Source organism: Malaya genurostris, chromosome 2, assembly GCF_030247185.1.
Source record: "Malaya genurostris strain Urasoe2022 chromosome 2, Malgen_1.1, whole genome shotgun sequence".
In the NCBI taxonomy this organism is placed as follows: Eukaryota; Metazoa; Arthropoda; class Insecta; order Diptera; family Culicidae; genus Malaya; species Malaya genurostris.
In genome coordinates, this window is record NC_080571.1 from 199,154,892 (window position 1) to 199,169,898 (window position 15,007).

Here is a 15,007-nt window from a genome sequence, read left to right on the forward strand (position 1 = left end):
TCTGTACGCTATGAATCGGCTGCGAGATCTGCTGAAACAGAACGTCAAATTTCACGAAAGAAATGTAATACCAAGGCTTTGCATTTTTATTGTCCTTGGATAATGATAACTTCTTATCCAAATTCTTGTAGGGCGTACCTTGGAGAACAGCTTTCAGGATGTAACACATGGATCGATAAGTCCCGAGACTAACAATGGAAACAACATTTTTTTGGCAAATTTTTTTTTATTCATCAACATAATCACCTTTTATGGTGATACAATGGTTCCAACGTTTTCTAATTTTTCAATAACATGTTTATAAAAAAAATTATCTTTCGCTTCAAAATAAGCTTCAGTTTCAGCGATGACCTCCTCATTTGAGCCAAATCTTTTTCCCTGGAGCATTTTTTTAAGATCAGCAAAGAGTCAGTAGTCACTGGGGGCTAAATCTGGTGAGTATGGGGAGTGGGGAAGCAGATCAAAGCCCAATTCGTTCAATTTCGCCATTGTTTTCATCGACTTGTGGCAGGCTTTTTTTGTTCTATCGAAAGCAATCGCGGCACCCACTTGGAAAAAACCTTTTTCATGCTCAATTTTTCATGAAGGATAGTAAATACACTTCCATATGATATCTGTGTCATCTCAGCAATCTCACGGAGCTTCACTTTACGATCTTTCATTATAATTTTTGTCACTTCACTCACATTTTCCGGTGTAACGGCTTCCACAGGTCTACCCGAGCGTTCCGCGTCATTTGTGTCGGTACGACCACGTTTAAACTCGGCGAACCACCGACAAATCGTTGCTTTTGGTGGACAAGAGTCCGGATAACATTTTTCAATCCATTGTTTCGCTTGCACGGTGTTTTTACCCATTAAAAAACAATGTTTTATCAAAACACGAAACTCGATTTTTTTTCCATTTTTAAACAAACTACAAAACGACTTTACTCCATCCTCGATAACTCAACTGTTTCTAGTCGGATCGACTTAAAATTTTGACCCGTTTCAAGCAAAGGTTAGTACTCTAGAAAGACGTGGTTACTGGTTTACTACGAGCGCCATCTCTGCTTTAGTCTCGGGACTTATTGATCCATGTGTTATTGACATGTAGCCATCTGTTTGTCGTAGATCATCAGCGATTTACATGGGAGCATTGCTTTCTAACAAAAAAATGTGTTACCGTTTTTAAATGCTTGCATAATAAACGTCATTCAGAATATCAGAGAATTTTTTTTCACTCTCCGTTTTCGATGGAAAATTTTTTCCATACTGAGACATGGTTCTAAAAATAAAATCGTCGCTAGCGAAGAAAAGTTAATCATATTTACCTTACCTTACCTAACAGCTATAGGACTGGGGTGTCCTTTGCTTTATCAAGCATACGTCTCCATATAACTCGGTCCATGGCTGCTCGTCGCCAGCCACTCAAGGCACGGATGCTTTTGAGATCACCCTCCACTTGATCGATCCACCTTGCTCGCTGCGCTCCTCTTCTCCTTGTACCAGTCGAATTAGATTCAAGAACCATTTTCACTGGGCTGTCGTCCGTCCGGCTGTCGTGGTCAATTTCGTGCGGTGGCGTACTTTTCTCGATCGAAGGGTTTTTCTGAGTCCAAAGTACGCACGATTCCCTGCCAAAATACGTTTCTATATTTCTCTGCTGGTGTCATTATCGGCGGTCACCAGTGAGCCCAAATACACGAACTCGTCAACCACCTCGATATCGTCACCGTTAATCATGCACACACACTTCTATGGCATCACCCTCCATACACATTGAAATGCTGTTTTGTATGGTTTCATGTCCCACACAGTTAACTTCGTTGCTGCTAACAAATTCAATTGTTCTCAACTTTTTATTGAACAAGGATGGCTTTTATCATGTCAAAGAACACTCTCTAGAGAATCTTCACACGATTGAATTAATATCATCCAAGAGAGACGGATATAATCTCAGCATAAAAAACCGGCATAGATGATTTAACATAGATTTGACACCAGTACGAGAGCGAATTTCTCTCTATGATCCGTCTGAGCACTCAGGTTAGCACGCTGCTGTGGGAATTCGCTATGAAGCAACAATCGGTCGCTTATTCTCGTTTTGCTATCTTATTCTATACGGGCAGTGGATAGTTACGAAAGAATCATTTTATTATTGCTGCTTATTCCAACTATGTGCATATAATATGGGTTTTGAAATATTGTAACCTAGTATAAGAATCATCAAGTCGAATCATCGATTCTATTTTCTGCGATAAATGCCAACTTGCGATTGTCTCTTGTTAGATTCCACACAGCACCTATCATTGCAAAACTGTATCTATTTTGATAAGAGCCGTGAAATACTCAGAGTATAAGGTGGAGTGAAAAAATGTAGAAAAATTCTCTCACGGTTCGTGCATTGAAAGTCAGCGAGTTCTTGTAGCATCATCTACCAGAATGACGATGTTGTATGCAATATACGCCCTTATTCTGAATAACGTCGTATCGTTTTTTCCCTTGTATTTCATTTGTATTCCCCATAACGGTAGCAAAATCAAAGGTATATATATCGAGCCGCTCTCTGTCAAATTATCGGCAATCACCCACACTGTTATTGAATGTATACAACATTGTTGGTTTTATTCACTTGCCCATTAGCTTAGCTTCAAGATTTGTTCATAAAGATTTGTTTCAAGTTCTTCTTTGTTACTGTTGTCCCGAACGTGAGCAGCGAAGAATTTCGACCGTATCGGATAATACTGTTTTCACATCTGGCTTGCTTGATCCTCTATTTTTTAAATTACTCTCATCTATGCCTTTTCCCCTATCCCTTTTGATAATTATGCTAAAACAGTTAAAAGCTTAATGAGCACGTTCAAATAATTTTTATCAGTATTTTGCTACGAAACCATAACAGAAAAATATTGCAAATGGTTTGAATGGCAATTGCCAATACAGAGACTGTGAGCGTATTTGCCCCGATAGATCTTTCTTTTAATTAAAAATATCTTTAAAAAAAAAAACGACAAACCTCTTGGATTTCTTTTTGACTGTATAAGCAATAAGTAGGCTTTAAATTTTTTCCCATGATGTAAAACTTGGATGTTGAGAATCTGGAACGTCAAAACATTGTATGAACAGTTCCAAACACAATCTTCAATTTTTATATATAAGGCACACATTAAACAGACATTAGGCGAAATTTGAATGAATACTTTAAAATAAAGAGAAAGTCACGTATTTGCTGGGAAGTGATCACCTCAACCGTCGACATACTTTGCAATCGCACAAAATTATTGTGCTCTTATCGTCTACTCATATCCATGTCACATTTCAGGGCGATAAAAAACATTTTTTGTTTACGTGTACAGGCAAAACGACAAAGGAAACCAAAGTAAAGTTAGATAAAAACTATGAGATAAGAGTTCCTCCTGACTACACCGTGAAATAATGGTTTCAATATAATATTCATATTTCACACGACATATTTTAGGAAAAATTCAGAAAATGAAAAAAATTATTATGCAGCAGGGAGCCACGCATGCTGACTAAAAACACGAACACGAGCACACTTCGGAAGCGTATTCAGTCGTGTTTAGGCAAAATCGGGTGGACGTATGGCCCTTGGAACTCAACATTGAAATCTAACGTGCTTTTTCAGAACATTTTAGGCTGAAAACCGCAAAAGCAAAATTTGCTCTAATATGATAATATACAGGGACATAATACCTAGGGCTAAAATATATTGTCTACACATTATCTACCCATAAACTAACATCAAGAGATGACACACCAATGAAAATAAAATCAGTTCGCGCAAGGAGATGTTTAACGACACGGAAGAATATTTTACAGATCTACCGAAAATTTCCGTTTCGAATAGAATCAGCAAATTGGAAAATCACTGAAATTAGTTTATTGCCTTAAAAATTACTTATCTATGTCGTATTCATAACGCTAAAAGTTATATAAATGTTGGAAACAGTAACAAAACAAAAATGTAACTCAATTTGTTAGTTATATTCTATCAGCAAGCTCAGTCAAATGTTAAGCTGAACATCATACATTTATCCAAAAATACGTTTTTTTTTTTCTCATGAACTCCATCACACTTTTTCCGTCAAATTTTTTCCATCACACGAGGCACCATTTTAAACAATATTTACGTTTAATTAATTCAAAATGAATATCTGCCAAAATGAACTCACACGACGGCATGCCTCATTCTTCTATTTTTCCTCAAAACAATTAGATCATGAAATGCACACAGTCAAGCCCCATGTTCGTTACCCCTATCTTGCTCCAACTTCACTTCACGTATACCCACGGAGTGCTGCTGGCAGAAAAGCTAGCTCCCGCGAAAATTTCCAACCACATCGTGCGTGATATCATAGTGCACTGTTTTCGTTACAAATTGCGACGATGGAAAAAGTAGTGAAAGCATAAACAACTGTGTCTTCGTATTCTCGCAGTCATAGTAGACTGTTTCGCATTGCCATGGCAGATTGATGTGGGTAATTGGTTTCTGGTTCCATACTGCCAGCCTGTGATGATGAAATCAAACCTATCAAAACAAGGCTGCCGGTTTTTCGTAAATAGATGGGAAGTCGTCAGGCAAATAGATTTTTTATCTGGTGCATTTTTGTATTCTGGTCCTATTTTAGATTCTATCAAAACATTGTATGACGGCCGAATTTCCAATTCTCGTTTTAAAATTTTTAGTTCCGAATTCATTCTGTCAATCTGCTGAAACAACTCATGTCTTTATCAGCTACCGGATTGAAATGTGGATGTCTCAAACAAGCATGTATCCATAACCTACCGCCGAACTGGCACTATAGTTACCTATCTAATCAAACAGGGTCTAGAAGCGATATCTCTCTAATCATACGTCGAAATTGCAACAATGCGCAGGACTGCACCGCATTTCCATTTGGTGGCCTGTTTACTTATAATACGCTTCCCTAGAATCAAATTCCAGTACGGTTCGAATGGTTATACCAATCCCTGTCGGAATGTGGACTTCAACCGGCAATCGAAACCTGAAATGAAGTATGATTGATGGAAATTCTGGATTTTAATAAGCTCCCGTATGTTTGGTGCTCGACACAACAAAGCAATGCCGGAGCTGTCGAATGTGCAAATGCATAACCGGATGAGTTCGTGAACGAGTGAAGCGGGAGGATGGTAGACCATTGTAGGATTGTTGAACAAAACGACGAGAATTTCACTCTGAACTAAACAATGTGCCCCGAGTCGCAATTGGTAGCATATTGATGGAAAATAGTTCCGTCGATCCGCTGATGAATGCTGACGATCGTGTGCGTTACGCTTCCCGTTAGCTGACAGCTGACTTAAAAATTGCTTGCTCCTGACGGCGGGTTACGCAATGCACTGCATGGACGCATTCCAAAGCGGATTGAATGTTTAGGTCAGAATTAGCCTTTCGGATCGGCAGACATTCGAATGAAACAAAAATGTGGCATTCCAAATGATTCACGACAGGTAAATATTGTTAGTGATTTTACTGCATGAAGACTTGTTACTACTAATTGAAACAATCTATCACATTCAATTAATAAACGAATATTACAATCAGAACAAAAAACCCTCAAATCTAGAGACCCAGAACTAAGAAATCCGATCTCAAAACTCATAGGTTCATAGCTTGGAAGCTTGGAAGCTTGGAAGATTGGAAGCTTGGAAGCTTGGAAGCTTGGAAGCTTGGAAGCTTGGAAGCTCAAAACTCAAAACTCAAAACTCAAAACTCAAAACTCAAAACTCAAAACTCAAAACTCAAAACTTAAAACTCAAAACTCAAAACTCAAAACTCAAAACTCAAAACTCAAAACTCAAAACTCAAAACTCAAAACTCAAAACTCAAAACTCAAAACTCAAAACTCAAAACTCAAAACTCAAAACTCAAAACTCAAAACTCAAAACTCAAAACTCAAAACTCAAAACTCAAAACTCAAAACTCAAAACTCAAAACTCAAAACTCAAAACTCAAAACTCAAAACTCAAAACTCAAAACTCAAAACTCAAAACTCAAAACTCAAAACTCAAAACTCAAAACTCAAAACTCAAAACTCAAAACTCAAAACTCAAAACTCAAAACTCAAAACTCAAAACTCAAAACTCAAAACTCAAAACTCAAAACTCAAAACTCAAAACTCAAAACTCAAAACTTAAAACTCAAAACTCAAAACTTAAAACTCAAAACTTAAAACTCAAAACTTAAAACTCAAAACTCAAAACTCAAAACTCAAAACTCAAAACTCAAAACTCAAAACTCAAAACTCAAAACTCAAAACTCAAAACTCAAAACTCAAAACTCAAAACTCAAAACTCAAAACTCAAAACTCAAAACTCAAAACTCAAAACTCAAAACTCAAAACTCAAAACTCAAAACTCAAAACTCAAAACTCAAAACTCAAAACTCAAAACTCAAAACTCAAAACTCAAAACTCAAAACTCAAAACTCAAAACTCAAAACTCAAAACTCAAAACTCAAAACTCAAAACTCAAAACTCAAAACTCAAAACTCAAAACTCAAAACTCTAAACTCTAAACTCTAAACTCTAAACTCTAAACTCTAAACTCTAAACTCTAAACTCTAAACTCTAAACTCTAAACTCTAAACTCTAAACTCTAAACTCTAAACTCTAAACTCTAAACTCTAAACTCTAAACTCTAAACTCTAAACTCTAAACTCTAAACTCTAAACTCTAAACTCTAAACTCTAAACTCTAAACTCTAAACTCTAAACTCTAAACTCTAAACTCTAAACTCTAAACTCTAAACTCTAAACTCTAAACTCTAAACTCAAAACTCAAAACTCAAAACTCAAAACTCAAAACTCCAAACTCCAAGCTCAAAACTCAATACTCCAGCTTGAGCTTGCTTGAGCTTGAGCGACCACCCCTGGTTGCTACTCCGTTACTGATCGGGATTAGCTGAAATTGTACAGGGAGTTTCTAGATGATCCGACCTGGGACTGGTAAATCATCCTTCAATGTACATCTTCTGGTAATCCCAGAATTCATTGATCAGTACCGGCGCCGGCCAGGCCCGAACGTAGATCGTCTAAGGAATGGGAAGGGATGTTAGTCCAACACTTGTTGTTACTAGAGGCCGTATATACTACTGCGCACTCCACAAGTGTCACGGGAGAAGGATATTTGTTAGTAATAATTTCAGTATCGGTATAATTCGCGCGCGTCTCAGTATGTTTCGGTTTCAAGATGCTCGGATGCACCACTAAACTCATTGACTTCCCGACTGAACGTTTCAACAACAACCCGATATTGAAGTCCCGGGAAGTCTTAATTCACATCTCTTATTCGAGGAAACAGAAGAAAAATTTGCAATACTATCGCGTAAAAAATAAAAGTTCCCTATTTTTTTTATAAATGAAATTACGTAATACAAAATAAACGAGTCAATAGGATTTAGACAAAATAGTTGATTCTTTGCATTAACATATTCTAAACAGTTGTTATAAAATCATTTTAAATCACCAATTAAAGTTCAACAGATTTCACGCGCGTCTTGATTTGTTATTATTTCCACTTTTTCATTTAAATTATTTATTAAAATTATTAATTGGTTGATCTGGGCAGCCGGCTACCGAGAAAAATATTAATTTATTGTTTGAAATATTAGTATCAAGTGTTTTTTTTACTATGTATTCAATAACGGATATATGTTATCTCTGTTATTAACTTTGTAATATCAACGGATTTACGCAATAGTTGATTTTTATCATTCAATTTATAATCATGAAAGACAATCAATAACATGGAAGAAAAAAAAACAAATAAAACCTTTCTTCGAAGCTAGGCAGAAATTGATAGGTTGAATGAAGAGATTTAGTAAAATAGAGTAATCAGAAGAGAAACATTGAAATATCTGATAACTGAAAGGAAAAAGAAACTCCTGCAATTGTCGCCTTTTACGACATGGAAGCAGGAACCCAGTGGATCTGTTCTTGGTTCATTTTTTTCCGCCGGATTCCACACGGCATCTAGGCTAGTACTGTCCGGAGAGAGATAATAGGTACTATCAATCTCCTAGTGGACCCTAGCCCCTTCAAAACTCCAAACTCAAAACTCAATACTCCAAACTCTAAACTCTAAAATCTCAATACTCTAAATTCTAAATTCTAATCTCTAAACACTAAATTTCAAACTCTAAGCAGGTATCAGTCGGTTTGATGCAGAAAACCATGAAGTTTGCTAAGTCACATGTTTTGAAAGTGCAAAAAAAACTCAAACCAAAATGAAAAACAAAACAACTTCGTCTTATCCCGCACCGGGAAATTTTACCCGAAATTGCTCTCCAAATCCTGGTTGATGACTGAACTGAGTTTTCGATACAAAGCCTTAGTTGGATGTCCCGCAGGATGTTCGAGAGAAAAAATTGCCGATATTTACCACGAAGTTGCTGATCTGACAGGCGATTCGATGATGTGGTGAAATATGCACTCCTTGCATCACTTCCGGAACAATCAACGGTACGATTTACGCGAAAAAGTGTCTTGAAAAGCGTGTGTTTAAAATGGTTGGCAAAAGGTCTTACAAGGCAGAATTCTTAGTGTCTGTAGATATATGAACATTTCACTCCAGTTTGCCTCTTTTTACCCTACCGAGATCCGTACTATGAATTAGCAACAAACAACAATGCACACTCATTCAGTAAAAACCATTCAAGCGAAGAGGTTGTGTTTCGATTGTACTGGCTCGTGAGTTAACGGCTGCTACCGAGACAATTCTAAGCTTCAGGTAGTTAAACTGCCCATAGCAAACGCAATATTCGGGGCGTTTCCCGACTGGAAAGCTAGCAACGAAGGCCATCCCGTTCATACGCACAGAGGTGTAGAGACACAGAGGTGCGAGAGCATAGAAGTGACGAGTCACAGAGGTGCCATCGCATAAAGGTGCGAAGACGAAGGGGTGCAAAGGCACAGAGGTGCTAAAGCAACCCAGTGCTGATCTACCAGGTACCAGAATTTGTACGCTGCGTAGGATCAAAAGAGACGGCATATATCGCGAGGTGCTACACTGCAAGCATCGCATTTGATCGCCACCAAGAGCAAAAGCACTGTACCTGGGGTCAGGTACAGCAAGTGCAGTGGTGTTCACAACGACGGCAGAGCTACTGAGATAGCAGTAAACGACAGAAGACTGCCAATTGGAAACAGCAAAAGACTGCCAATTGGAAATCGTTGGAAGAGCTTCACGTCGTTCTTCACGATAAAGGAACAGAGACATCAGCTACAAGGTAGATTTAATTTAATTTATTTTTTATTTCTTATATCTGAAATTTTACTAAACATAAGTTTTTATTTTGGTATTATTAATTTACAAAAAAAATTTAATGTAATGGATGATCTCATGGAAGATCATCCGAATCCGATTCCGGATACTAGTAAAAGTTTAAATACTCCGAGGGCTAAACATTATCCACAGGGTACCACTGGGCCATGGATAGTCTATCTTCGAAAAAAAGAAAAGATTTTAAACTTGATGCAAATTACAAAGGATTTGACATCACATTTCTCTGAAGTTAAAGAAATCTGTAAGGTTAATAGAGATAAAATTCGAGTTGTAGTTAACGACTTGAAACAGGCAAACGATATTGTAACCTGTAAATTATTTGCTATTGAATATCGAGTTTACATTCCATCGAAGGAGGTAGAAATTGACGGTGTTGTGACTGAAGCAAGTCTGACAGCAGATGATTTACTTAAAAATGGAGTTGGCCGTTTTAAAAACTCCATGCTTGAGGGAGTTAAGATACTCGAGTGCAAACAATTGTACTCAGCATCTATTGTCGATGGAAAAAAGTCTTATCGTCCCTCAGATTCGTTTCGCGTAACATTTGCCGGATCTGCATTGCCTAGCCATGTCTATATCGATAAAATTCGTCTTCCTGTTCGGCTTTTCGTACCGCATGTTATGAATTGCACGAACTGTAAAAAATTCGGACATACAGCTACTTACTGTAGTAATAAGTCCAAATGTATCAAATGTCAAGGGCCTCATAAGGATAATCTTTGCGATAAAGATGTTGAAAAATGTGTTTATTGTGGGGAAAGCCCTCATGATGATCTTTCAGTGTGCGCTGCATTTAAGCTGCGTAAAGACAAAATGAAGCTTTCTTTAAAAGCACGGTCTAAGCGCACATATGCAGAAATGCTCAAAACGGTCATACATGTCTCCCCTTTGGAAACCGAAAACGGTTTTTCAAATCTTGCGGAGCCAGAGGAATCTGACTCTGACGGAAATAGTGAAGATACCTCGTTTGTCACTCCTCAAGGGTCTGTTAAGAGGAGATTAACAAACCACAAAATACCAAAAAAGACACCTAAAATTATACCTTCAAAAAAAGATCCCCGTGTTAAAGCTAAAAAGCCAAATTTAAAACCAAAAACTGTGCCTCCTGGTTTGTCAAATTCACAAACCAATCCAGGAACTAGCTCAAGAAAAGACAATAATCCAGTGGGCTCCATTTCACATTCACCAACAGGATTACTGAAATTTTCGGAAATTGTAGAATGGATTTTCGCTGCATTCAATATTTCTGAACCTCTAAAGACCATCATAACAGCATTCCTTCCAATAGCTAGAACTTTTTTGAAACAGTTATCAGCTCAATGGCCAGCTCTTTCAGGTTTTGTATCATTTGATGGATAATTTATCATCCGCCGCAAATGATTCAATCACTGTCCTGCAGTGGAATTGTCGAAGCATCATGCCAAAACTTGATTCATTTAAAGTTTTGTTGCATAGTCAAAAATGTGATGTATTTGCTTTGTGCGAAACATGGCTTACATCAAACATAGCCTTAAATTTTAATGACTTTAACATTATACGTCTCGACAGAGACTCCCCGTATGGTGGAGTGCTTTTAGGAATTAAGAAATGTTATTCCTTTTATAGATTAAACATTCCTTCGACTTCTAGTATAGAAGTTGTTGCTTGTCAAATAAACATTAAAGGAAAGGACATTTGCATTGCTTCGGTATATATTCCTCCAAGAGCTCAAGTTGGACAACGACAGCTTAATGAAATTGTCGAAGCCCTTCCTGCTCCACGTTTGATTTTAGGAGATTTCAATTCGCACGGAATGATGTGGGGTTCCGTTTACAATGATAGCAGATCATCTCTAATATATAATATTTGCGACAATTTTAGCATGACGGTACTAAATATGGGTAGCATGACACGGATCCCAAGACCTCCTGCACGTCCAAGTGCATTAGATTTATCTCTTTGTTCGACTTCAATTCGACTAGATTGCACCTGGAAAGTATTTCCTGATTTACATGGTAGCGATCATTTACCAATCATCATCTCAATTAGCAGTAACAAAGGCATTGCTAATTCAGTTAATATTCCATATGATTTGACAAAAAATATTGACTGGATTAAATACCAAAGTAATATTTCAAGTGTCTTAACTTCAATGGAAGAGCTTCCCCCACTTGAAGAATATGACTTCCTCGTTTGTTCGATTCTGGAGGCCGCAGAACAAGCCCAAACCAAACGATTTCTTGGTCCATCGTCTAACAGAAGACCTCCAAATCCTTGGTGGGACAAAGAGTGCTCAGATGCTAAACACGCGAAACAAAATGCTTTCAAGACGTTTTTAAAACGAGGAGGAGGAACTCCTCAGAATTTTGAAAAATTCTTGGTTTTAGAAACCAAGTACAAGAACATACTTCGGGTTAAGAAATGCAGCTATTGGAGACATTTTGTGGAAGGTTTGTCAAGAGAAACCTCAATGAGCACTCTTTGGAATACGGCCAGACGAATGAGGAATCGTAACGTAGGAAATGAGAGTGAGGAGTACTCGAATCGATGGATATTTGATTTTGCGAGGAAAGTTTGTCCAGATTCCGTTCCTACGCATAGCATTGTTAGGGAGTCTTCTTCAAATGATGATTCCATTGATAGCCCCTTTTCAATGATGGAATTTTCCATAGCACTCATGTCTTGTAACAATAACGCTCCTGGATTGGACAGAATTAAATTCAACTTGGTGAAGAATCTGCCCGACCTCGCAAAAAGACGTTTGTTGGAATTGTTCAACAAGTTTCTTGAGCAAAATATTGTTCCACCTGACTGGAGACAAGTGAAAGTTATCGCCATTCAAAAGCCGGGGAAACCAGCTTCCAATCACAACTCATATAGACCCATTGCGATGTTGTCCTGCATCAGAAAATTGTTCGAAAAAATTATTCTACGACGTCTCGACACTTGGGTCGAGACGAACGGTTTGTTGTCAGATACTCAGTTTGGCTTCCGTAGAAATAAAGGGACGAATGATTGCCTTGCATTACTTTCGTCTGACATCCAAATTGCCTTCGCTCAAAAGCAACAAATGGCATCTGTATTTTTAGACATTAAAGGAGCATTTGATTCAGTTTCCATTGATGTTCTTTCAGACAAGCTCCACCAACATGGACTCCCAGCGGTTATAAATAATTATTTGCACAACCTTTTGTCAGAGAAACGCATGCATTTTTCACATGGCGATTTGGCAACAACCAGAATTAGCTACATGGGTCTCCCGCAAGGCTCATGCCTCAGTCCGCTCCTCTATAATTTTTACGTGAATGACATTGACAGCTGTCTAGTAACCCCATGTACACTAAGACAATTGGCAGATGATGGCGTGGTTTCAGTTACTGGATCCAAAGCTATTGATCTGCAAAAACCATTGCAAGATACCTTAGATAAATTGTCCGTTTGGGCTGTTCATCTTGGTATCGAATTCTCTGCGGAGAAAACAGAGCTGGTTGTCTTTTCAAAAAAGCATGATCCCGCGCAACTTCAGCTTCATATGATGGGAAGAATAATCGAACAGGTTTTGACTTTCAAATACCTCGGGGTGTGGTTTGATTCCAAATGCACGTGGGGAGGACACATTAGGTATCTGATAACGAAATGCCAACAAAGAGTAAATTTTCTTCGAACAATAACAGGGTCTTGGTGGGGTGCTCATCCGCAAGATCTAATAAAATTGTATCAGACAACGATACTTTCAGTGATGGAATATGGATGCGTTTGTTTTCGTTCCGCTGCAAATTCTCATATTATCAAACTTGAGCGAATTCAGTACCGTTGTTTGCGAATTGCTTTAGGCTGCATGCATTCGACACATACAATGAGTCTTGAAGTTCTGGCGGGAGTTCTTCCATTAAAAGATCGATTTTGGGAGCTTTCATCACGCCTGCTAATAAGATGTGATGTGCTGAATCCCATGGTAATTAATAATTTCGAACGACTAGTCGAGCTTCGATCTCAAACAAAATTCATGACAGTATATTTTAACCATATGTCACAGGAAATCAACCCTTCAAGATATATTCCTATCCGTGTCAGCCTCCTAAATGTACCTGACTCAACTTTATTTTTCGACACATCCATGCAGCGCGAAGTGCGTGGAATCCCGGACCACCTACGCTCTATGGAAATCCCAAAAATATTTTCAAGTAAGTTCAGGCATATTAACTCTGAGAAAATGTTTTACACGGACGGATCGCGAATGGAAGAAGCGACAGGGTTTGGTATGTTCAACAATAATGTTTCGGCCTCATTCAAGCTTCAAGAACCTGCATCTGTTTATATAGCAGAGTTAGCAGCAGTTCATTATAGCTTGAATGTAATCGTCACATTATCTCCAAACCATTATTTCCTCTTCACAGATAGTCTGAGTGCAATTGAAGCCATTCGCTCAAACGCTGCTGGCAAAAATGAACCGTTTTTCTTGGGTAAAATAAAACAGTGTCTGAACGACATATTGAATAATAATTATCTAATCACAATAGTTTGGGTTCCGGCTCATTGCTCCATTCCAGGCAATGAAAGAGCCGATATTTTAGCCAAACGTGGTGCTATTGAGGGTGAAATTTATGAGAGACCGATTGCTTTCAACGAATTCTATAGCGCGTCTCGCCAAAGAACACTTGCCAGCTGGCAAGCTTCTTGGGATAAAGATGATCTGGGTCGGTGGATGCACTCAATTATTCCTAAAATATCGACAAAGGCATGGTTCAGGGGACTGGATGTGAGTAGAGATTTCATTCGTGTGATGTCCAGACTCATGTCCAATCACTACACGTTAGATGCACATCTCCTTCGAATTGGACTTTCCGAGACTAATCATTGTGCTTGCGGCGAAGGTTACCGCGATATTGACCATGTTGTTTGGACATGCGTGGAGTTTCGTGATGTCAGATCTCAACTAATAAATTCCTTGCGTACCCAAGGTAGACTATCCAATGTCCCAGTTCGCGACATTCTTGCTTGTCGTGACCTTCCATACATGAAACTTCTTTTTCATTTCATTAAATCCATTGGAGTTCCAATTTAAATTTTATTTTATGTTAAACTGTTTTCTCTTCCATGAGTTCAACCAATAGCCAACTATAGGATATTGAATATAAGTGGGGAACTGATACAAACAATCCTGAAATAGTTATAAGATCATGTACAAAATAAATGTATTTTATTTAATGTAATTTAAAATAGCAACTCGCTTGATAAAAACAGTGTTTAGATTAACTAATGAGTACCAACATACTAATATGATATTCGAAATGTATTAGGTTTAAACTACTATGTATTGTGGATGCCACGGCGAAGAAAAACTTATGTATATTGCCTATGAAATAAACGTATTTATGAAAAAAAAAAAAAACAATGCACACTAGCTTTTGAACTCTGAACTCTGGACACTGAACTCAGAAAATTTGATACTTCAAGCTCAGAAATCTGATATTAGAACTCAGAGCTCATAACACAGAACCCAGAACTTAATGCTCTGACTTAAGAACTCTGAACTCATATCTCAAAGCCAATAGCTGTGGGCCCTGGACTCTGACATTAAAAGACAGAATTAATATTTCCGAACTTTAATATCAGAACACAGATCTTAGAACTCATACTTCAAAACTAAGAACTCAGTGTTCAGGAAATCAAGCTCTGAACTTAGAGCTCAGCTCTCAGAATTCAAAACTAATAACTCAGAAT

The 15,007-nt window shown here is 37.9% G+C and overlaps 1 protein-coding gene across 3 annotated transcripts in view; it reads left to right on the forward strand.

Annotated features, from left to right (window-relative positions):
- Positions 1-15,007, forward strand: part of LOC131426972 (discoidin domain-containing receptor tyrosine kinase B) — a 702,887-nt gene that overhangs the window by 600,482 nt on the left and 87,398 nt on the right. The gene's annotated exons all lie outside the window — the stretch shown is intronic.